We start from the raw sequence: 25,720 nt of genomic DNA, 5'->3' as shown, positions 1-25,720 counted from the left end.
GTATGTCCAAGAATACACCTTCAGGAGTACAATAGATGACGCACCCCATTTTACACAATAAGTCTCTTCCCAGGAGATTAGTCGGTGCCGATGCAGCCAACAAAAAGGAATGCTTGGTATGTAAAGGCCCTACTGTAATCTCGGCTGGTTTGCTAACAGGGTAGTGCTGGACTACTCCTGTTACCCCTACGGCTGGAATTGTCTTACCAGTGGTTCTCATGCCCACTGTCGAATTTATCACTGATTTGGCCGCCCCTGTGTCTACAAGAAAGTTTAATGATTTACCAGCTACATTGATTGCAATTTCAGGTTCACTCCCAAGACCTGCAATCAATTTTACTGGCTGCAGATTACAGGTATGGCCACACCCCTATTGGGTATGGTGACCTCCCTGAATCCCGCTGGCAGCAACTACTTGTGAAGGGGCTAAATGGGAACTGCCAGGAGTTTGCCAGTCTCTGTTCGGGGGGTATCTTTTTGTTTCCCCTGCATGTGGCTCATAACTCCGTTTCTGCGGACCCTGCTCCCAATGTCGTGTGTCGTGTCGTTGTCTAGGGGGTTGATATGAGTTTTGTGAATTTTTCACTCTACAGTCTCGTGCCATGTGTCCCTGTCTATGACAAGAAAAACAAGTTACCACATTTGACTTACCCACAGGGTTTGGTGATTTATACAAAGGCTGCCTTGTGGTCAGGGCCTGTATACTTACGGCCATTAACTTATCACCTTGTGACTCCCTGTGTCGGGTGATATTCCGGTCGTGATCAATAGCAGCCTCTCTCAAAGTAGCCACCGACAGACCTCGCCAACATGGTTGCGTGGTCTGTACCCTTGTTTTTAATGTCTCTTTTAACCCATCCATTAGTACAGATACTGCTACTTCTCGATGGTTTATGTTTGTTTTAATGTCCTCTATACCTGTGTATTTTGCCATTTCTAGTAATGCCCTGTGAAAATATTCTGCAGCAGTTTCTGACTCTTTCTGTCTAATGGAGAAAATCTTGTTCCACTTAACTACCGCTGGAAAATACTCCTTTAACTGTAAACTTATTCTTTTTACGTTATCTTTGTTGTACACATCTGTAAGAGGTACATCCTGATCTAATCCACAGTCAGCTAAAAATTGAGCTGCGTCGACATTGGAGGGTAAACATGCCCTCAGCAATACCTGCCAGTCTTTGTTATTGGGCTCTAAAGTGTTCCCTAGGTCTCTGATGTATTTCTGGCTAGCAACTAAATCTTTTCTAGGATCAGGGAATTCAGACACTATGGTTCTTAATTCCATTCGGGAAAATGGGCTGTACATGGCAATGTTCCTAACAGGTGTGATTCCTGTCGTGTCAGTTTTCCCATTTGGCACTGCTATTACCCTAACAGGATTAAGTCTACTAACATCACTCTGTGTAGGTTCTACAGCCTGTGGTGAAATGGTTTCAGCGTAGTGTATGGTGCCGTACTTACCTGTAGATACGACCTCACCTATCCCTCCGCTAGGGGCTTTTGTTACTAATCTCGTGGGTGGAGCCGTGCCTACTGTTGTCTCTGCTATGGTGGCTGCTAGAGAGAGCGCCGATATTGTTGCCGATTCGTCCTCTTGATCACACTCCTGGGGAAAGTTCAAAACAGGGTACAACTTGCACGGGTTAATACTTGCATTAGTTAACTTATTAACATTTACACAGTTGCTAAGTGTTTGTTTGTTTGTTTGTTACACCCTAATGCGTCATTCTCCGCAACCAATTTCTCTCCTGATATGTATGGTGGCGGCGGGGCCGTTGCTATCAATTTCTTGATAGGATTAGATCCCGCCGCCAGAGCCAATCCTCTCTGTATTTCACCCTCCTGTTGCCATAACTGCAAATAATCATAATGTTGGATTCGTCTCTTTGTTGATTTAATGAGACATATCCTCCTCCTTAAATTTTGCAACACTTCTGGGCTAAAGCTACCTACTCTTGGGAATTTCTCCCCGTCATGCACTGTCATTCTCTCCCATTCATCACATAAAACCTCTGTATGTGAACCATATTTTTCACACATTACGTACCTTGCCGACCCGACTGGTCGGTTTACTGAATCAACCCGAACCGAGGTTGATCGCCCCCTTCCTGAACAATTGGCCCCCATAACTTGCAGGCATTGCTTTCACCACCTCTGACCTTCAATCAGGGTCTTCAGCGAACCCTTACAAAAACCAAAATGTTCACGATAGGCTGACGGTGGCGGTTTACCGAGTACCCCACTCACTCGCCCACGCCGACCAATACGACCCACACACTGCCTTAGTGCTGGCGTACTCGACCCAGGGCCCCTATGAACCTCTATTTACTGGAACATGCGAGGGATATCCGCAGAACACTTACTCTTTCCAGTAACTATTGGTTGTTGGACAATTCCTGAGTGACCAGCGAACTTCCCTTCAGAAAATAAAAAATTACACAAATCACATCAGAGTGTACAAATAGTTTTATGACCGGGTTCGTACACAAATGGTACTGGTCAGATTAACTAATGTACACAATTACGTGCGGTACAATCGTTCAGCACATAAGCAACTAATCTTATGTGCTGAGCGACCAGTGGAATCGAAAATTTCGGCTGCGAATTCCTTCAGCCAGAGCTTTATTGGCCTATATGGGTTTTGCACCAACCCCCTGGGTTGTGCCCTTTTCTCTTATTTATGGCAGACTTCTTAGTCTGCTGTACCTGGACCTCCTGGTCTGTAGTATGACCTCCTGGTCTACTATACTCTACTGCTCAAATTTTATGTTTAACCAGAGATGCCTCCCTAGCCACCATGCACGTCACTTACATGTATGTACTCCTGCGAGAACTCGACTTCTTGTGGTTCAACCTCAAAAATTGTATAAACTTAAAAACACTCACTCATCACATGTACACTTTTTGTTTCTATTTCTATTTCTGCGCAGAAATTTTCTTTAGACCAGATGTGTTGTGAATTTGGAGAAGGATCTGTTAATCTAAATTTCGGACACTAAAATAGACTTGCGCTACTTACCACGTTGCCACCTTTCCGCCTGTTGCAATAACACTATCGTGTGATTTTGAGTTACGTGGGCGTACCCGGACGCTCCGTTGCGTAATTTACGCTGCGTGCGTCGGCCTTTGAGTTGCGTACGCGAGTCTCACCCTTTGTTAGAGACACGTGTACGCAAAGCAAATATCCACCGTAACACAACTAACACGTTTTATCAATGTAGATGATCCTCGATCGTCTACCGCGCAACACACCAATCTCTCCTTATACCTTAGGTAGAGTTGCGTGTGGGCTTTACACTTTATCCCTTTATATATTACATTTACACTTTAACTATGAAATAGCGACAAATCTCTCTTAGCACGTTTTATCAATTATAAAATGGCAAACAGGAGAGTGATATGAAACTACATGAATGAAAAAGAAATGCAGATATGTGCGTGTGTACGCAAGACGGAAATAAACAGTTTTAAAAGACACTAGCGTGTTGTTCTTACCTCCGGTTCCGGATTCCTTCAGCACCCTTTACTAAGCGAAGCAGACGCTTATCCAAACAGCACTACGAGGAATATGACCTCCCGCCCTTTGCTGCTGGATAATGTCTGCTGAAATTACCTAGCAGAGATATGTGAAGGACAGGACGAGCCGCCAATTGATAAAGCTAAATATTTATCTTATTTAAAACCCTTTAAGAGGCCTAAGAACACTGTACGCTATTGACGTATGGAGTACCGTAAGGGTACGCACGTTGCGTAGCAATCGCTTAGCCGAGGTCGAGACGCTCAAGCGTCACGTTCGCTCACGTCCAAGAGATCACAGGCAGGCACACTATTGGCTGCTGACTAACGTAATGGTTCGCTATAGCGTAGCGGCCGCTCGGGACCACGAGGAGATCACCAGCGGCGCAGACGCTCACAATGTTAAACCTTTATATCTAAACCATAAACAATGTAATATGCTGTAAACCTTAGTGTAGAGATAGGGTGTAGATGCAACACAGTGTAACCTTATTAACTTAAAAGCTGTTTGAGCGTCACCGACGCTCTGTGAATACTTAACACTATAAGAAATACACAGATACCGTGCTTAGGGTCTAACGCCTTATATGAATGTTATACTTGCAAAAAGAATAATACAATACAAGTCACACACTACAATATAACATAGACTAACTAACCAGGTAACTACACATGAAATACAATACAATACTATTACGTTTAAGAAAATACGAGAGAAAGAGAAGAGAGAGAGAGAGAGAGAGATATGGCCCATAATAACAAGAAAGACAATATGATTGCGGAGAAAACTTACGCACAAGGGGAACGATCGCATGCGCCTCTGGACATCCAGCTCCCGATTTTCAGCAATGAGAACCGTTGAAGAGTGAGCTGGATGTGATCGGCTTGTCTATTTATGCCCCACACACAATACAATTCAATGGTCCCTACAATCTCATTGTTCATTGGACACAGGAATTCCTCCTCGCATTATAACAAAAGGTCATAGGTTGATTCATACAGGTGGGCTGTGACGATTTCCAACTGCTCAGGTGGGTGGGAAACTGGGTTTCCCGCCGCATGGATAAGTAAGTGCAAATAATAGTAAATGGACATAAACTTCTTATGTCCATAACTATTCGCACGAGCGATTAATCCGCTTCAAACCAACACCGGAATATTGCTAATTAAATATTCTTCCGATGGATACTAAACACCACTGTATTACTCCTGTCTGACCCTTCGTATCAAACAAAGAGGGATTTCTCTGTCCATGAACATGCTACATTAACTAAACTTTCAGATTCTATCAAAGGGACCATAATCTACAAAATACATTATATAGTGAAAATATGTAACGATTGAGTCGCACGCTACGAACACATGAACTCTACCGTAAATGCACATACCGCGCGCCCGCGGGTGCCCGCAACAGCGAGTATGCGCACGCACGGGAGAGCGCACGCATGCGCAGCGCGGACCTGTATGAGGTGCAAATATGGCAGTGTGCATCGTGATATTTTTCTGACTTTGACAAATAAATACACAGAAACATATGTTTACCATAAACATAGAATTTTTGGTTCAGTCTATGCAGGTTGCGTTGGACTTCCGCGAAATAGAAAACGTTTACCGCTTCTCTGGCTTCCTGCAATGATTTAAGAAGGGTTTTATCATGTGGATGTGCCTTGTGAGAACTCTCCAAGGAAGCGACTGCAAGCTCAGCTTGTTCAAATTTTTTACGATATTCCCTTTTAAATGTAGCCGCTGTTTGAATCGCTGTCCCTCGTGTTACTGCTTTAAGGGCACACCAGAATGTGAAGACGGATGTCTCCCGAGGAGAGTTCTCAGAGAGGTAATAATCCATAGTGGTTTGGATAGCCTGCTTGGTCTCCGGCTGAAGAAGACTTTGTTTACCTAAGCGCCAGGGGGCCGGGGTAATCTTTCCACTACTAATAGCCCATTCGATGAATAGTGGGGAGTGATCCGACCATGACATGGGGAGAATAGAAATTTTACGGATGGACTGTAGAGTCCACTTATCTGCTAAAGCTAGGTCTATTCTGGAATAAGAGGCATGTACTGGAGAATAAAATGTGTAGTCTCTGTCCACTGGGTGTTTAACGCGCCAAAGGTCTAAAAGATCATTTTCCGCTAATAACTGATGGAAGCCCTTTGCATTCCTATGGAGCTGACTGGAGAGTGAGGGCCGCTTGCCAGAGTTATCAACCAAAGGGTCAAGGGTCAAATTGAAGTCTCCAAAGAGAAGTAAAGCACCCTTGGCCAATTGTTGTACCTTAGCACAGAGTTTCTTACAAAATGCTAATTGCTTGGTGTTCGGGGCATAGCAGGAAACTATCATCACCTCTTTATTTTCAAGAGTACCCACTAAAATTAGAATTCTCCCCTCAGGGTCGCAGTATTGTGATGTGAGGGAAAACGCGCAATGTTGAGACACTAAGATTGCCACCCCCGCCTTCTTCGCTGGTCCATTGGCCAAATAGCAATGGGGAAATCTCATATTAGTAAACCGTGGAGGGGCAGATTTAATAAAATGCGTCTCTTGGACGGCTATGATTTGAGCCTTAATTTTATGAAAATAATTAAGTGCTAACTTCCTCTTATGTGGGGAATTAAGACCCTTCGCATTTATAGAAACAATGTTAACCATACTGCAAAAGAATCAAAGATTGCATAGTTATCATCAACCAGCTGGCATATAGGAAGTATGAGCAACAATTTCCGGACAGAAGGAGAGGAAAAGGAAAGAAAGGAGAAGAAAAAGGAGAATAACAGTTAAAGGAAACATAACATTAACCCCATTCAGGGGCACGGTTGGACGCCTAGCCATGGCGACTCAGAATTAGTCTGTGGGGGGTAGTGGTCAATCTGCCAACACCCGAACTAAAATTCAACAAGATGCAGTTCCTCTGGCATCTATCTCTGGTCCCCCGCACCGCCAGCCTCCGGGACTAAAAAAAAAGAGAATCATTATTCTAGGTTAGAATACCCAGCTACCAAAGAGACGTGGGCGGCAGACGGGGCAGCAGAGGCAGACAACAAACAGTAAACCATCGGTGTCGAGGCATAACCTGAAAACAGTTTAACAACATTCAAATTGACCTTACATAAACACCCGTAATAAGCAACCGCCAAGGAACTGGTGTAAAATAGGAAACATGACATAACAAAACGATTAGAAAGATATAAAAACAATGCAAGTATAGTAGAACAGACGATTCTCAAAGCTCAGCAGCCGACGAGGCCCAGTCCCGCTGAAGGCCTTGTTCGGGAGAGGTGTGTGTAGATGAGCTTGCAGAGTTCCATGACGCAAGGATCTTTTTACCCTCCTCGACGTTTGTTATAACGACAGTGGAACCTTCTCGAGAAATAAGCAACTTTGTAGGAAATCCCCATCTATATAGAATGTTCTCTTTGCGTAACACCGATGTGATGGGGTAGAGAGAGCGCCTTTTTGCTAGGGTAGCAGGGGACAGGTCTCCGAATATCTGAAGTGAGCCCAAAGCCTCCGAAGCAGTATCCGAGGATCTAGCAGCTTTCAGAATTGCCTCCTTCACGTGGAAATAATGTACCTTCATAAGGACGTCCCGGGGGACCCCATCAGGAGCGTTCCTGGCTTTGGGGGGCCTATGGATGCGGTCAAGCAGAAAGTCCGCCGAGTGGTATGAGGGAAGGAGTTTGCTAAAGAGGTCAACTGCAAAATCGTTTAAAGCGCTATTGGCGACAGCCTCCGGGACACCTCGCAACTTTATATTGTTATGTCTCGATATGTCCTCTAGTTCAGAAAGCTTGTCCCTGAGTGTTGTGACCTCGTTTTGAAGCAGTTCATGGGAGGAGATCAGGTCATTATGCAACGACACCACTTCACCCATTTTCATTTCTACGTGATCGGTGCGGCCACCAATCTCATCAATAGATCTCTGGCATTCCTTCATAGTCGCTCTAAATTCAGCCGCAACTTCATCCTTAAATTGCGTTAGGAGATGCTTCATAGCGCCCACCGTAAGCGAGTCACTATCCTCGTTAGAGCTGGTGTGTGTGGTAACAGTGGTAGGGGCAGACGCATCTCGAGGCGACGAGGACACAGGGACAACAGACCTAGAGGGGCCACTCCGTACCTCTTTTGATTTAGTGGCTTGAGGAGAAGGTTTAAAGAACGCCACTTGGGAAACAGATTTAGTGGCCTTATATTTCTTGGGAGGCATAATAAAGCTGACCGGCACAAATAGAGGAACTGGAGATAGAAGACGTTAGTAATATCAATCAGAGAAGGATCCACTGGAAGGTTGAATTGTCATATCATGTCAAAGGAGCAGTCGGGTGGAGGCAGAATTATCTCGGAGCAGTCACATCATAATAGCGTGGTCATTCTACCATGGGGACAACGCATCTGATATTCACGGCAGGTGCTGGGAAAGCTGCGTTCCTATGTAGACTGCAGTATAATATGTATTATGTATCGAGTATACTGTGGGAGAAGTGCATGCAGTTACACCCAGTGGCCACAAGATGGGGCAGTTGTAGTAGAAGATACTGCTGAGTGAAATTCTAAAGCTCCACCGAGAAGGTTAATGCCTAGATCCCTTAACAGAGTCCCCAGAGTGGGAGCACAGCCAAACTTGTGCCAGAGGGCCACCAGACCTAGTGCAGACCCAGTCCAGAGTCCCTCACAGCACACAGGCACACTACCTCTTATTATCAAGCTCCTCCAGAGAATCCAAAATGGCCGCCGCGTCTCCTGGGCACCTGTCCCTCTGCTGTCCCCCACTGCCAGATGCCTCCTCTGATTGCTGCCCACGGGAGGTAACCACTCTGGGGGGTCCTGAGGAGTCAGCAACTGGTGCCTGCAGCCCGGGGGGGGGGGGGGTCCACGCCGCTTCCCGGCGCCGCGTCCCCGCTATGGAGCTCCAATCGCGGGTAAGGGGAGTACGCGAGGCCCCGGCTTCTGGAGGTGCGTAGGTCGCAACCTGCGGGAGCAGTGAGAACTGCTCCCCAGCTCTGCGGCTAGCTCTACTGGGCTCTGGTGAGTTACAGGGGGGAAGGGGAGCCCCCGGAGGGTGTCCACAGGGGGTACTAACCCTATATAATATGGTTATTGCAGGTGGGTAGAGGAGCCAGGCAGAAGCACTTCTGCTCTCCTCACCAGTCAGACCACACCCCCCAATATTGGTAGATTTAATAATTTGTTATAATTAGATGATTATGGATTGTCTTCATTAAGACTGTCTCCTTATTTTGAATTGCATTGACCCCAGTGTCGCCGTAAACTGTTACATTTGAACTATTTTATTATATTATAATATTTCTTACCATGCTTTTAAAATACTGGATTATTTTGTCCCAGCTCTGCAAACATATCACATATTACCGGAAACTTGTTGCATTCTCCTCAGTAATTGAAAGTATGATTAATGACTCTGAAAGTATGATTAATGACAGATATTTTGCCTAGATTAATCACTAAATACTATGTATACAGAAAATTAATGGCTGCAGAAAGTTTTGGGGATAAAAACATATTTAATAATTTCACAAGGTATATGTACTACTTTGACCAATAGTTTTCAACTGCTATAAATAAAGTCCATGAAATAACCTCTATGAATCTGTAGACAGTACTGACTGTAAGGATGACTGCTCTAGGCCTGAAGAACTAATGTATATGATTAGATTAATTACTAGAACTTTTCTGGAAACATTTTAGAAGGTCATTATACATTTAGATTTGTACTGTATAATGTGTTTTTTATATTTTTAACACAAAGTCGACAATGTAACAAAACAAGGTGATCATTATTTTCTACAGCATCGCTAGGAAGTGATTTATCACTACACTATTCTTAAACAATAGTGCGAGTAGCTTTGCCTGTTCACATATGCCCAGTGTTAATTTTGTGCACCTATTATTTCAGTAATGCATATATCTACTATTGTCAAAAGCACAGGATATGGCCGATAACTCCTACATTTGGCACACTTCTCAGCATACGGCCGTCCCCATGCAATGTACAGTATGAGATCTATGTAGTATTGCAGTATAACAAGCTCTGAAAATGTCTTGTGCCTACCTGTGCAAGGTAAATCCATCTGAAGATGGCGTTACCCTGGTTACTTCAACAGAGTAGCTTTAGCTGAATGCGATACTCATTAAAATTCGAGATGAGCAGGTTCGGTTCTTAGAGAACCGAACCCTACCGGACTTCACGCACCGAGCCCGGACCCGAGTCAGGTGCGGGTTTTCCCATCTGCCTCGAAAACCAGAATGAGGGAAAACGTCACCATCCCGCTGTCGGATTCTCGGGGGGTTTTGATTCCATATAAGGTGTTGCGCGTTGCCGCCATTTTCATTCCAGCATTGGAGAGTGTACAGAGAGGACGTGTCTCCGTTCTCTCAATGTCCGTGTCTTGTGCTGCATCTGTCCAGTCACAGTTGTTGTGACCTCTTGCTGCCATATGTCCAGTGCTGCTGTATAGGGTGCTGTGTTGTGCTGCATCAGTTCAGTGGTGGTGTATTCTGCTGCATCAGTCCAGTCACAGTGGTGGTGTCCTCTGCTGCCATATGTCCAGTGCTGCTGTATAGGGTGCTGTGTTGTGCTGCATCAGCTCAGTGGTGGTGTATTGTGCTGCATAAGACCAGTGGTAGTGTCCTGTGCATCAGCCAGTCATTCCAGTGACCAGTCAAAGTGGTATACTCTGCTGCCATATGTCCAGTGCTGCTGTATAATAATAGGTACCTTACAGTGTTGCTGTGTTGTCCTGCATCAGACCAGTGGTAGTGTCCTGTGCATCAGCCATCAGTCATTCCAGTGACCAGTCACAGTGGTATCCTCTGCTGCCATATGTCCAGTGCTGCTGTATAATAATAGGTACCTTACAGTGTTGCTGTGTTGTCCTGCATCAGACCAGTGGTAGTGTCCTGTGCATCAGCCATCAGTCATTCCAGTGACCAGTCACAGTGGTATCCTCTGCTGCCATATGTCCAGTGCTGCTGTATAATAAAAACAAGTCCCTTACAGTGTTGCTGTGTTGTCCTGCATCAGACCAGTGGTAGTGTCCTGTGCGTCAGCCATCAGTCATTCCAGTGACCAGTCACAGTGGTATACTCTGCTGCCACATTGTCCAGTGCTGCTGTATAATAAAAACAAGTCCCTTACAGTGTTGCTGTGTTGTCCTTCATCAAGTGGTAGTGTCCTGTGCATCAGCCATCAGTCATTCCAGTGACCAGTCACACTTGTATATTCTGCTGCCATATGTCCAGTGTTGCTGTATAATAATAACAAGTCCCCTACAGTGTTGCTGTGTTGTCCTGCATCAGACCATTGGTAGTGTCCTGTGTATCAGCCATCAGTCATTCCAGTGACCAGTCACAGTTGTATACTCTGCTGCCATATGTCCAGTGCTGCTGTATAATAAAATAATAATAATAATAACAAGACCCTTACAGTGTTGTTCTGCTGTCCTGCATCAGACCAGTGGTAGTGTCCTGTGCATCAGTTAGTCCAGTGACCAGTCGCAGTGGTATCCTCTGCTGCCATATGTCCAGTGCTGCTGTATAATATTAATAAGTCCCTTACAGTGTTGCTGTGTTGTCCTGCATCAGACCAGTGGTAGTGTCCTGTGCATCAGCCAGTCCAGTGACTAGTCACAGTGGTGTCCTCTGCTGCCATATGTCCAGTGCTCCTGTGCCGCATATTGTGTTATATAACTCCAGAAAAATAATGGAGAACAAAAATTTGGAGGATAAAATAGGGAAAGATCAAGAACCACTTCCTCCTAGTGCTGAAGTTGCTGCCACTAGTCATGACATAGACGATGAAATGCCATCGTCGTCTGCCAAGGCCGATGCCCAATGTGATAGTAGAGGGCATGTAAAATCCAAAAAGCTAAAGTTCAACAAAAAGACCCCAAAAAAGAAATTTAAATCGTCTGAGGACAAACATAAACTTGCCAATATGCCATTTACAACACGGAGTGGCAAGGAACGGCTAAGGCCCTGGCCTATGTTCATGACTAGTGGTTCAGCTTCACATGACAATGGAAGCCCTCATCCTCCTGCTAGAAAAATGGAAAGAGTTAAGCTGGAAAAAGCACAGCAAAGAACTGTGCGTTCTTCTAAGATGGTATCACAAATCCCCAAGGAGAGTCCAAGTGTGTCGGCGGTTGCGATACCTGACCTTCCCTACACTGGACAGGAAGAGGTGGCTCCTTCCACCATTTGCACGCCCCCTGCAAGTGCTGGAAGGAGCACCCACAGTCCAGTTTCTGATATTCAAATTGAAGATGTCACTGTTGAAGTACACCAGGATGAGGATATGGGTGTTGCTGGCATTGAGAAGGAAGTTGACGATGAGGATTCATAAAAACATAGATTTTGACGGCAGATAAGAACCACTTGGCCCATCTAGTCTGCCCCTTTTTTTTATCCTTTAGGTAATCTCAACCCTTTTTGAACCTTAATTCTTTGTAAGGATATTCATATGCCTATCCCAAGCATGTTTAAATTGCTCTACAGTCTTAGCCTCTACCACCTCTGATGGGAGGCTATTCCACTTATCCACTACCCTTTCTGTGAAGTAATTTTCCTTAAATTTCCCCTGAACCTGCCTCCCTTCTGTTTCAGTGTATGTCCTCGAGTTCTAATACTTCTCTTCCTTTGAAGAATGTTTCCCTCCTGAACTTTGTTAAAACCTTTGGTATATTTGAAAGTTTCTATCATGTCTCCCCTTTCCCTTCTCTCCTCCATACTATACATGTTAAGATCTTTTAGCCTTTCCGGGTAAGTTTTGTGATGTAGGCCATGCACCATTTTAGTTGCCCTTCTTTGTACACTCTCTAATGTATTTATATCCTTCTGGAGATATGGTCTCCAGAACTGGACACAGTATTCCAGATGAGGCCGCACCAATACAGTGGCATTATTACTTCTCTTTTCCTGCTACTGATTCCTCTTCCTATGCAACCAAGCATCTGACTTGCCTTTCTCATTGCTTTGTTGCATTGCTTTCCTGCCTTTAAGTCACTTGAAATAGTGACTCCTAAATCCCTTTCCTCCTCAGTAGTTTCCATTATAGTACCCTTGATACTATATTTAGCCTTTGGGTTTTTGAGACCCAAGTGCATGATTTTGCATTTTTTAGCATTAAACTGTAGTTGCCATGTTCTTGACCATTTTTCAAGTCTAGCTAGGTCATCAATCATTTGTTTTACCCCTCCTAGTATGTCTACCCTGTTGCATATCTTTGTATCATCTGCAAAAAGGCATACTTTCCCTTCAATACCATTTGCAATGTCACCAACAAAGATATTAAAGAGTACTGGTCCGAGTACAGATCCCTGGGGTACTCCACTGGTAACATTTCCTTCCATAGATTGCACTCCATTTACTACAACTGTCTGTTTCCTATCCTGCAACCAGTTTCTTATCCATTTAACTATTTTATAATCCACCCCCACACTTTCAAGTTTATTTATCAGTCTGCGATGTGGGACAGTGACAAATGCCTTACTAAAGTCTAGATATGCTACATCTACAGCTCCCCCTTGATCTATTATTTTCATCACAGAGTCAAAAAAGTCAATAAGATTTGTTTGGCATGATCTCCCACCAGTAAATCCATGCTGTTTTGGATCCTGTAAGTTGTTTGATTTAAGATATTCCACAACTCTTTCTTTTAGTAGTTTTTCCATTACTTTCCCTACTACTGATGTAAGGCTTACTGGTCTGTAGTTACTTGCTTCTTCCTTGCTTCCACTTTAGTACAGTGGAACTACATTTGCTCTTTTCCAGTCCTCTGGAATGGCACCTGTATTTAGTGACTGGTTAAATAATTCGGTTAATGGTGCCACCGGCACATCTTTTAGCTCTTTTAGTATCCTTGGGTGTATTCCATCTGGCCCCATTGATTTATCCACTTTTAGTTTTGAAAGTTCAGTTAGGACCTTCTCCTCTGTAAATGTACTTTCATCTACCTTATTTTTATGAATGTCCTTGCAACTTAACTCTGGCCCCTTCCCTTCTCCTTCTGTAGTAAATACTGAGCAAAAATAATGATTTAGGGGATCTGCTATTGCCTTGTCTCCCTCCACCAAAATTCTCATTCTCTGTCTTAAGTCTTATTATTCCTCCATTTGATTTTCTCCTTTCATTTATATACTTTAAAAAAGTTTTGCCGCCTTTATCTACTGACTGGGCCATTTTCTCCTCGGCTTCTGCCTTTGCACGTCTGATCACTTTCTTAGCATCCTTCCGTTTGTCAAGATACACCTCTTTGTCATTATTATTTTGAGTCTGTTTGTATTTCCTAAAAGCCATCTTTTTTGCTTTCACACTAGTTGATACTTCTTTTGGGAACCACACTGGCCTCCTTTTCCTGGTGCTTTTCCTAACCCTTTTGATACAAAGGTCTGTTGCCCTTAGTATTGCACTTTTCAGTTTTTCCCACCTCTCCTGCACTCCTTCCAAGTTCCTCCAGTCCGCCAATGAATCACTTAAACATCTCCCCATTTTTGCAAAGTCAGCATTTCTAAAATCCAACACCTTTGTTTTTGTGTGACAGGAGTTGGATCCTGTCTTTATACTAAACCATACTGCTTGATGATCACTGGATCCCAGGTGCACACCCACATATATGTCTGATATCCTGTCACCATTTGTAAGAATTAAATCTAATATTGAGTCTTTGCAAGTGGGCTCCCTCACCAATTGCTTGAGAGATGCTCCCTGTAAGGAATTTAGAAACTTGCCACTTGTAGCTGAACTTGCAAAGGACCCCTCCCAATTTACATCAGGTAAATTAAAGTCTCCCATGATTATGACTTCTCCCTTTAAAGCAATTTTAGAGATGTCCAACAATAGGTTCCTGTCCAAATCCTGCCCCTGGCCTGGTGGTCTATAGATCACCCCAATGCGAATAATGTCCTTCTCCCTGGTTTCTGTGGTGACCCAAAGGGCCTCAGTTTTGTCCTCAACATTTTGTATTAAAGTAGCATTTACGCTTTTTTTCACATACATTGCTACCCCTCCTCCTATTCTTCCCATTCTATCCTTCCTAAATAAATTGTATCCTGGTATAGCTATGTCCCAGTCATGATTCTCATTGCACCATGACTCAGTAATTGCAACAATATCCAAGTTATCCCTTGTCATTATCGCAATTAGCTCTGGAATTTTGTCTCCTAAGCTCCTAGCATTTGCACACATAGCTTTAAGAATTTTGTCTGTGCATCTGTTATTAGTAGCCATGTCCAGACAGTACAAAATAAATGTCAAGTTTAAAGTTGAAATTACCTGTTGTTTGGTGATGTTGTTCAGTGTTTGGATTTTTTTTCACTAATCAGGAATCACACTCTGTCCTTTACACCACGACTACACCTCACTAAATTTAAAGATATAGTACACCTGTCCACAATGGCCAAATGGTCAAAGGAAGTAAACACCAGACAGCATGCAGTAATAAACTGTTTCACTGAACAACTTCCCCACACATGCAATGCCACATACAAGCAAATCATTACATCAAAAACATACATGAGTTTGCATAAGAGAGAACTGTAGTGAGCAGATTGGGGCAGTCTTTTCTTGGTTTTAAAGACAGATAATATGCATAAGATGAATTACATACTTTTGAGGCATTAAGGCAGTCCATATGTCATAGTTTTGGTGTGTTGTTGTTTCCCCTCTGTTTTCCTTTGGTTTAACGCAGGTATAACGCTAATATTATAATAACACTTTTATGTCAGCACTTCTATGGAAGCACTACCAGCCGTATACTAAACTTTAAATAGGAATAATTGCCATGTGAATGCAATGATTGCTAACTCCACCCAATACAATCCCCCTTTAAAGCTAAGGCCATAAATTAGCTAAGACAAACAGGCATTACATTCCAATAAGGCAGCCAACTAAATCTTTACAAATAACAAAAAAACAAAACCTTTTTCAATGTACCTATATAATAATACAACAGTGCTATGCCACACAATCCTATTTCATTTGCATTCAATGGTAGTAATGATAGTTCAATGTACCTATATAATACAACACTGCTATGCCACACAATCCTATTTCATTTGCATTCGATGGTAGTAATGATAATTCAATGTACCTATATAATACAACACTGCTATGCCACACAATCCTATTTCATTCTGATGGTGATTCTGATGGTGATGTGGTTTGTTTAAATTAGAGATGTGCACTTGAAATTTTTCGGGTTTTGTGTTTTGGTTTTGGGTTCGGTTCCGTGGCCGTGTTTTGGGTTTGACCGCGTTTTGGCAAAACCTCACCGAATTTTTTTTGTCGGATTCGGGTGTGTTTTGGATTCGGGGGTCATTTTGATCCCAAAGTATTATTAACCTCAAAAACCATAATTTCCACTCATTTTCAGTCTATTCTGAATACCTCACACCTCACAATATTATTTTTAGTCCTAAAATTTGCACCGAGGTCGCTGGATGACTAAGCTAAGCGACCCTAGTGGCCGACACAAACACCTGGCCCATCTAGGAGTGGCACTGCAGTGTCACGCAGGATGTGCCTTCCAAAAAACCCTCCCCAAACAGCACATGACGCAAAGAAAAAAAGAGGCGCAATGAGGTAGCTGTGTGAGTAAGATAAGCGACCCTAGTGGCCGACACAAACACCGGGCCCATCTAGGAGTGGCACTGCAGTGTCACGCAGGATGTCCCTTCCAAAAAACCCTCCCCAAACAGCACATGACGCAAAGAAAAAAAGAGGCGCAATGAGGTAGCTGTGTGAGTAAGATAAGCGACCCTAGTGGCCGACACAAACACCGGGCCCATCTAGGAGTGGCACTGCAGTGTCACGCAGGATGTCCCTTCCAAAAAACCCTCCCCAAACAGCACATGACGCAAAGAAAAAAAGAGGCGCAATGAGGTAGCTGTGTGAGTAAGATAAGCGACCCTAGTGGCCGACACAAACACCTGGCCCATCTAGGAGTGGCACTGCAGTGTCACGCAGGATGTCCCTTCCAAAAAACCCTCCCCAAACAGCACATGACGCAAAGAAAAAAAGAGGCGCAATGAGGTAGCTGTGTGAGTAAGCTAAGCGACCCTAGTGGCCGACACAAACACCGGGCCCATCTAGGAGTGGCACTGCAGTGTCACGCAGGATGTCCCTTCCAAAAAACCCTCCCCAAACAGCACATGACGCAAAGAAAAAAAGAGGCGCAATGAGGTAGCTGTGTGACTAAGCTTAGCGACCCTAGTGGCCGACACAAACACCGGGCCCATCTAGGAGTGGCACTGCAGTGTCACGCAGGATGGCCCTTCCAAAAAACACTCCCCAAACAGCACATGACGCAAAGAAGAAAAAAAGAGGTGCAATGAGGTAGCTGTGTGAGTAAGCTAAGCGACCCTAGTGGCCGACACAAACACCTGGCCCATCTAGGAGTGGCACTGCAGTGTCACGCAGGATGTCCCTTCCAAAAAACCCTCCCCAAACAGCACATGACGCAAAGAAAAAAAGAGGCGCAATGAGGTAGCTGTGTGAGTAAGATAAGCGACCCTAGTGGCCGACACAAACACCGGGCCCATCTGGGAGTGGCACTGCAGTGTCACGCAGGATGTCCCTTCCAAAAAAACCTCCCCAAACAGCACATGACGCAAAGAAAAAAAGAGGCGCAATGAGGTAGCTGTGTGAGTAAGATAAGCGACCCTAGTGGCCGACACAAACACCGGGCCCATCTAGGAGTGGCACTGCAGTGTCACGCAGGATGGCCCTTCCAAAAAACACTCCCCAAACAGCACATGACGCAAATAAAAATGAAAGAAAAAAGAGGTGCAAGATGGAATTGTCCTTGGGCCCTCCCACCCACCCTTATGTTGTATAAACAGGACATGCACACTTTAACCAACCCATCATTTCAGTGACAGGGTCTGCCACACGACTGTGACTGAAATGATGGGTTGGTTTGGACCCCCACCTAAAAAGAAGCAATTAATCTCTCCTTGCACAAACTGGCTCTACAGAGGCAAGATGTCCACCTCATCATCATCCTCCGATATATCACCGTGTACATCCCCCTCCTCACAGATTATCAATTCGTCCCCACTGGAATCCACCATCTCAGCTCCCTGTGTACTTTGTGGAGGCAATTGCTGCTGGTCAATGTCTCCACGGAGGAATTGATTATAATTCATTTTAATGAACATCATCTTCTCCACATTTTCTGGATGTAACCTCGTACGCCGATTGCTGACAAGGTGAGCGGCGGCACTAAACACTCTTTCGGAGTACACACTTGTGGGAGGGCAACTTAGGTAGAATAAAGCCAGTTTGTGTAAGGGCCTCCAAATTGCCTCTTTTTCCTGCCAGTATAAGTACGGACTGTGTGACGTGCCTACTTGGATGCGGTCACTCATATAATCCTCCACCATTCTTTCAATGGTGAGAGAATCATATGCAGTGGCAGTAGACGACATGTGCGTAATCGTTGTCAGGTCCTTCAGTCCGGACCAGATGTCAGCATCAGCAGTCGCTCCAGACTGCCCTGCATCACCGCCAGCGGGTGGGCTCGGAATTCTGAGCCTTTTCCTCGCACCCCCAGTTGCGGGAGAATGTGAAGGAGGAGATGTTGACAGGTCGCGTTCCACTTGACTTGACAATTTTCTCACCAGCAGGTCTTTGAACCCCAGCAGACTTGTGTCTGCCGGAAAGAGAGATCCAAGGTAGGCTTTAAATCTAGGATCGAGCATGGTGGCCAAAATGTAGTGCTCTGATTTCAACAGATTGACCACCCGTGAATCCTTGTTAAGCGAATTAAGGGCTCCATCCACAAGTCCCACATGCCTAGCGGAATCGCTCTGTGTTAGCTCCTCCTTCAATGTCTCCAGCTTCTTCTGCAAAAGCCTGATGAGGGGAATGACCTGACTCAGGCTGGCAGTGTCTGAACTGACTTCACGTGTGGCAAGTTCAAAGGTCATCAGAACCTTGCACAACGTTGAAATCATTCTCCACTGCGCTTGAGACAGGTGCATTCCACCTCCTATATCGTGCTGAATTGTATAGGCTTGAATGGCCTTTTGCTGCTCCTCCAACCTCTGAAGCATATAGAGGGTTGAATTCCACCTCGTTACCACTTCTTGCTTCAGATGATGGCAGGGCAGGTTCAGTTGTTTTTGGTGGTGCTCCAGTCATCTGTACGTGGTGCCTGTACGCCGAAAGTGTCCCGCAATTCTTCTGGCCACCGACAGCATCTCTTGCACACCCCTGTCGTTTTTTAAAAAATTCTGCACCACCAAATTCAAGGTATGTGCAAAACATGGGACGTGCTGGAATTTGCCCATATTTAATGCACACACAATATTGCTGGCGTTGTCCGATGCCACAAATCCACAGGAGAGTCCAATTGGGGTAAGCCATTCCGCGATGATCTTCCTCAGTTGCCGTAAGAGGTTTTCAGCTGTGTGCGTATTCTGGAAAGCGGTGATACAAAGCGTAGCCTGCCTAGGAAAGAGTTGGCGTTTGCGAGATGCTGCTACTGGTGCCGCCACTGCTGTTCTTGCGGCGGGAGTCCATACATCTACCCAGTGGGCTGTCACAGTCATATAGTCCTGACCCTGCCCTGCTCCACTTGTCCACATGTCCGTGGTTAAGTGGACATTGGGTACAACTGCATTTTTTAGGACACTGGTGAGTCTTTTTCTGACGTCCGTGTACATTCTCGGTATCGCCTGCCTAGAGAAGTGGAACCTAGATGGTATTTGGTAACGGGGGCACACTGCCTCAATAAATTGTCTAGTTCCCTGTGAACTAACGGCGGATACCAGATGCACGTCTAACACCAACATAGTTGTCAAGGCCTCAGTTATCCGCTTTGCAGCAGGATGACTGCTGTGATATTTCATCTTCCTCGCAAAGGACTGTTGGACAGTCAATTGCTTACTGGAAGTAGTACAAGTGGTCTTCCGACTTCCCCTCTGGGATGACGATCGACTCCCAGCAGCAACAAGAGCAGCGCCAGCAGCAGTAGGCATTACACTCAAGGATGCATCCGAGGAATCCCAGGCAGGAGAGGACTCGTCAGAATTGCCAGTGACATGGCCTGCAGGACTATTGGCATTCCTGGGTAAGGAGGAAATTGACACTGAGGGAGTTGGTGGGGTGGTTTGCGTGAGCTTGGTTACAAGAGGAAGGGATTTACTGGTCAGTGGACTGCTTCCGCTGTCACCGAAAGTTTTTGAACTTGTCACTGACTTATTATGAATGCGCTGCAGGTGACGTATAAGGGAGGATGTTCCGAGGTGGTTAACGTCCTTACCCCTACTTATTACAGCTTGACAAAGGCAACACACGGCTTGACACCTGTTGTCCGCATTTCTGTTGAAATACTTCCACACCGAAGAGCTGATTTTTTTGGTATTTTCACCAGGCATGTCAATGGCCATATTCCTCCCACGGACAACAGGTGTCTCCCCGGGTGCCTGACTTAAACAAACCACCTCACCATCAGAATCCTCCTGGTCAATTTCCTCCCCAGCGCCAGCAACACCCATATCCTCCTCATCCTGGTGTACTTCAACACTGACATCTTCAATCTGACTATCAGGAACTGGACTGCAGGTGCTCCTTCCAGCACTTGCAGGGGGCGTGCAAATGGTGGAAGGCGCATGCTCTTCACGTCCAGTGTTGGGAAGGTCAGACATCGCAACCGACACAATTGGACTCTCCTTGTGGATTTGGGATTTCGAAGAACGCACAGTTCTTTGCGGTGCTTTTGCCAGCTTGAGTCTTTTCATTTTTCTAGCGAGAGGCTGAGTGCTTCCATCCTCATGTGAAGCTGAACCATTAGCCATGAACATAGGCCAGGGCCTCAGCCGTTCCTTGCCACTCCGTGTGGTAAATGGCATATTGGCAAGTTTACGCTTCTCCTCCGACAATTTTATTTTAGGTTTTGGAGTCCTTTTTTTACTGATATTTGGTGTTTTGGATTTTACATGCTCTGTACTATGACATTGGGCATCGGCCTTGGCAGACGACGTTGCTGGCATTTCATCGTCTCGGCCATGACTAGTGGCAGCAGCTTCAGCACGAGGTGGAAGTGGATCTTGATCTTTCCCTAATTTTGGAACCTCAACATTTTTGTTCTCCATATTTTAATAGGGACAACTAAAAGGCACCTCAGGTAAACAATGGAGATGGATGGATACTAGTATACTTATGGATGGACTGCCGAGTGCCGACACAGAGGTAGCTACAGCCGTGGACTACCGTACTGTGTCTGCTGCTAATATAGACTGGATGATAATGAGATGAAATCAATATATATGTATATATAATATCACTAGTACTGCAGCCGGACAGGTATATATTATATATTTATTATGTAATGACTGATGACGGACCTGCTGGACACTGTCAGCTCAGCAGCACCGCAGACTGCTACAGTAAGCTACTATAGTAGTATGTATAAAGAAGAAAGAAAAAAACAACAACCACGGGTAGGTGGTATACAATTATGGATGGACTGCCGAGTGCCGACACAGAGGTAGCTACAGCCGTGGACTACCGTACTTTGTCTGCTGCTAATATAGACTGGATGATAATGAGATGAAATCAATATATATGTATATATAATATCACTAGTACTGCAGCCGGACAGGTATATATTATATATTTATTATGTAATGACTGATGACGGACCTGCTGGACACTGTCAGCTCAGCAGCACCGCAGACTGCTACAGTAAGCTACTATAGTAGTATGTATAAAGAAGAAAGAAAAAAACTACAACCACGGGTAGGTGGTATACAATTATGGATGGACTGCCGAGTGCCGACACAGAGGTAGCTACAGCCGTGGACTACCGTACTGTGTCTGCTGCTAATATAGACTGGATGATAATGAGATGAAATCAATATATATGTATATATAATATCACTAGTACTGCAGCCGGACAGGTATATATTATATATTTATTATGTAATGACTAATGATGAACCTGCTGGACACTGTCAGCTCAGCAGCACCGCAGACTGCTACAGTAAGCTACTATAGTAGTATGTATAAAGAAGAAAGAAAAAAACAACAACCACGGGTAGGTGGTATACAATTATGGATGGACTGCCGAGTGCCGACACAGAGGTAGCTACAGCCGTGGACTAACGTACTGTGTCTGCTGCTAATATAGACTGGATGATAATGAGATGAAATCAATATATATGTATATATAATATCACTAGTACTGCAGCCGGACAGGTATATATTATATATTTATTATGTAATGACTGATGACGGACCTGCTGGACACTGTCAGCTCAGCAGCACCGCAGACTGCTACAGTAAGCTACTATAGTAGTATGTATAAAGAAGAAAGAAAAAAACTACAACCACGGGTAGGTGGTATACAATTATGGATGGACTGCCGAGTGCCGACACAGAGGTAGCTACAGCCGTGGACTACCGTACTGTGTCTGCTGCTAATATAGACTGGATGATAATGAGATGAAATCAATATATATGTATATATAATATCACTAGTACTGCAGCCGGACAGGTATATATTATATATTTATTATGTAATGACTGATGACGGACCTGCTGGACACTGTCAGCTCAGCAGCACCGCAGACTGCTACAGTAAGCTACTATAGTAGTATGTATAAAGAAGAAAGAAAAAAACAACAACCACGGGTAGGTGGTATACAATTATGGATGGACTGCCGAGTGCCGACACAGAGGTAGCTACAGCCGTGGACTAACGTACTGTGTCTGCTGCTAATATAGACTGGATGATAATGAGATGAAATCAATATATATGTATATATAATATCACTAGTACTGCAGCCGGACAGGTATATATTATATATTTATTATGTAATGACTGATGACGGACCTGCTGGACACTGTCAGCTCAGCAGCACCGCAGACTGCTACAGTAAGCTACTATAGTAGTATGTATAAAGAAGAAAGAAAAAAACAACAACCACGGGTAGCTGGTATACAATTATGGATGGACTGCCGAGTGCCGACACAGAGGTAGCTACAGCCGTGGACTACCGTACTGTGTCTGCTGCTAATATAGACTGGATGATAATGAGATGAAATCAATATATATGTATATATAATATCACTAGTACTGCAGCCGGACAGGTATATATTATATATTTATTATGTAATGACTGATGACGGACCTGCTGGACACTGTCAGCTCAGCAGCACCGCAGACTGCTACAGTAAGCTACTATAGTAGTATGTATAAAGAAGAAAGAAAACAACAACAACCACGGGTAGGTGGTATACAATTATGGATGGACTGCCGAGTGCCGACACAGAGGTAGCTACAGCCGTGGACTGTCGTACTGTGTCTGCTGCTAATATAGACTGGATGATAATGAGATGAAATCAATATATATGTATATATAATATCACTAGTACTGCAGCCGGACAGGTATATATTATATATTTATTATGTAATGACTGATGACGGACCTGCTGGACACTGTCAGCTCAGCAGCACCGCAGACTGCTACAGTAAACTACTATAGTAGTATGTATAAAGAAGAAAGAAAAAAACAACAACCACGGGTAGGTGGTATACAATTATGGATGGACTGCCGAGTGCCGACACAGAGGTAGCTACAGCCGTGGACTAACGTACTGTGTCTGCTGATAATATAGACTGGATGATAATGAGATGAAATCAATATATATGTATATATAATATCACTAGTACTGCAGCCGGACAGGTATATATTATATATTTATTATGTAATGACTGATGACGGACCTGCTGGACACTGTCAGCTCAGCAGCACCGCAGACTGCTACAGTAAGCTACTATAGTAGTATGTATAAAGAAGAAAGAAAAAAACTACAACCACGGGTAGGTGGTATACAATTATGGATGGACTGCCGAGTGCCGACACAGAGGTAGCTACAGCCGTGGACTACCGTACTGTGTCTGCTGCTAATATAGACTGGATGATAATGAGATGAAATCAATATATATGTATATATAATATCACTAGTACTGCAGCCGGACAGGTATATATTATATATTTATTATGTAATGACTGATGACGGACCTGCTGGACACTGTCAGCTCAGCAGCACCGCAGACTGCTACAGTAAGCTACTATAGTAGTATGTATAAAGAAGAAAGAAAAAAACAACAACCACGGGTAGGTGGTATACAATTATGGATGGACTGCCGAGTGCCGACACAGAGGTAGCTACAGCCGTGGACTAACGTACTGTGTCTGCTGCTAATATAGACTGGATGATAATGAGATGAAATCAATATATATGTATATATAATATCACTAGTACTGCAGCCGGACAGGTATATATTATATATTTATTATGTAATGACTGATGACGGACCTGCTGGACACTGTCAGCTCAGCAGCACCGCAGACTGCTACAGTAAGCTACTATAGTAGTATGTATAAAGAAGAAAGAAAAAAACAACAACCACGGGTAGGTGGTATACAATTATGGATGGACTGCCGAGTGCCGACACAGAGGTAGCTACAGCCGTGGACTAACGTACTGTGTCTGCTGCTAATATAGACTGGATGATAATGAGATGAAATCAATATATATGTATATATAATATCACTAGTACTGCAGCCGGACAGGTATATATTATATATTTATTATGTAATGACTGATGACGGACCTGCTGGACACTGTCAGCTCAGCAGCACCGCAGACTGCTACAGTAAGCTACTATAGTAGTATGTATAAAGAAGAAAGAAAAAAACAACAACCACGGGTAGGTGGTATACAATTATGGATGGACTGCCGAGTGCCGACACAGAGGTAGCTACAGCCGTGGACTAACGTACTGTGTCTGCTGCTAATATAGACTGGATGATAATGAGATGAAATCAATATATATGTATATGTAATATCACTAGGACTGCAGCAGGACAGGTATATATTATATATTTATTATGTAATGAGTGATGACGGACCTGCTGGACACTGTCAGCTCAGCAGCACCGCAGACTGCTACAGTAAGCTACTATAGTAGTATGTATAAAGAAGAAAGAAAAAAACAACAACCACGGGTAGGTGGTATACAATTATGGATGGACTGCCGAGTGCCGACACAGAGGTAGCTACAGCCGTGGACTAACGTACTGTGTCTGCTGCTAATATAGACTGGATGATAATGAGATGAAATCAATATATATGTATATATAATATCACTAGTACTGCAGCCGGACAGGTATATATTATATATTTATTATGTAATGACTGATGACGGACCTGCTGGACACTGTCAGCTCAGCAGCACCGCAGACTGCTACAGTAAGCTACTATAGTAGTATGTATAAAGAAGAAAGAAAAAAACAACAACCACGGGTAGCTGGTATACAATTATGGATGGACTGCCGAGTGCCGACACAGAGGTAGCTACAGCCATGGACTAACGTACTGTGTCTGCTGCTAATATAGACTGGATGATAATGAGATGAAATCAATATATATGTATATATAATATCACTAGTACTGCAGCCGGACAGGTATATATTATATATTTATTATGTAATGACTGATGACGGACCTGCTGGACACTGTCAGCTCAGCAGCACCGCAGACTGCTACAGTAAGCTACTATAGTAGTATGTATAAAGAAGAAAGAAAAAAACAACAACCACGGGTAGGTGGTATACAATTATGGATGGACTGCCGAGTGCCGACACAGAGGTAGCTACAGCCATGGACTAACGTACTGTGTCTGCTGCTAATATAGACTGGATGATAATGAGATGAAATCAATATATATATGTATATATAATATCACTAGTACTGCAGCCGGACAGGTATATATTATATATTTATTATGTAATGACTGATGACGGACCTGCTGGACACTGTCAGCTCAGCAGCACCGCAGACTGCTACAGTAAGCTACTATAGTAGTATGTATAAAGAAGAAAGAAAGAAAAAAAAAAACACGGGTAGGTGCTTGGTGGTATACAATATTATATATATATTATATACAATTATATATATATATATATATATATATATATAATATATATTAAACTCATAAACTGGTGGTGATTTATTAAACTTGTGGTCAGGTCACTGGTCACACTATCAGCAACTTGCAAGTAGTACTCCTGAGTCCTAAGCAGACAATCACAATATATATTATACTGGTGGTCAGTGTGGTCACAAACAATGGCAGTGTGGCTGGCACTCTGGCAGCAAAAGTGTGCACTGTAC

Source organism: Pseudophryne corroboree, chromosome 3 (genome assembly GCF_028390025.1).
Source record: "Pseudophryne corroboree isolate aPseCor3 chromosome 3, aPseCor3.hap2, whole genome shotgun sequence".
NCBI lineage: Eukaryota > Metazoa > Chordata > Amphibia > Anura > Myobatrachidae > Pseudophryne > Pseudophryne corroboree.
Note: the sequence above shows the minus strand (reverse complement) of the source record.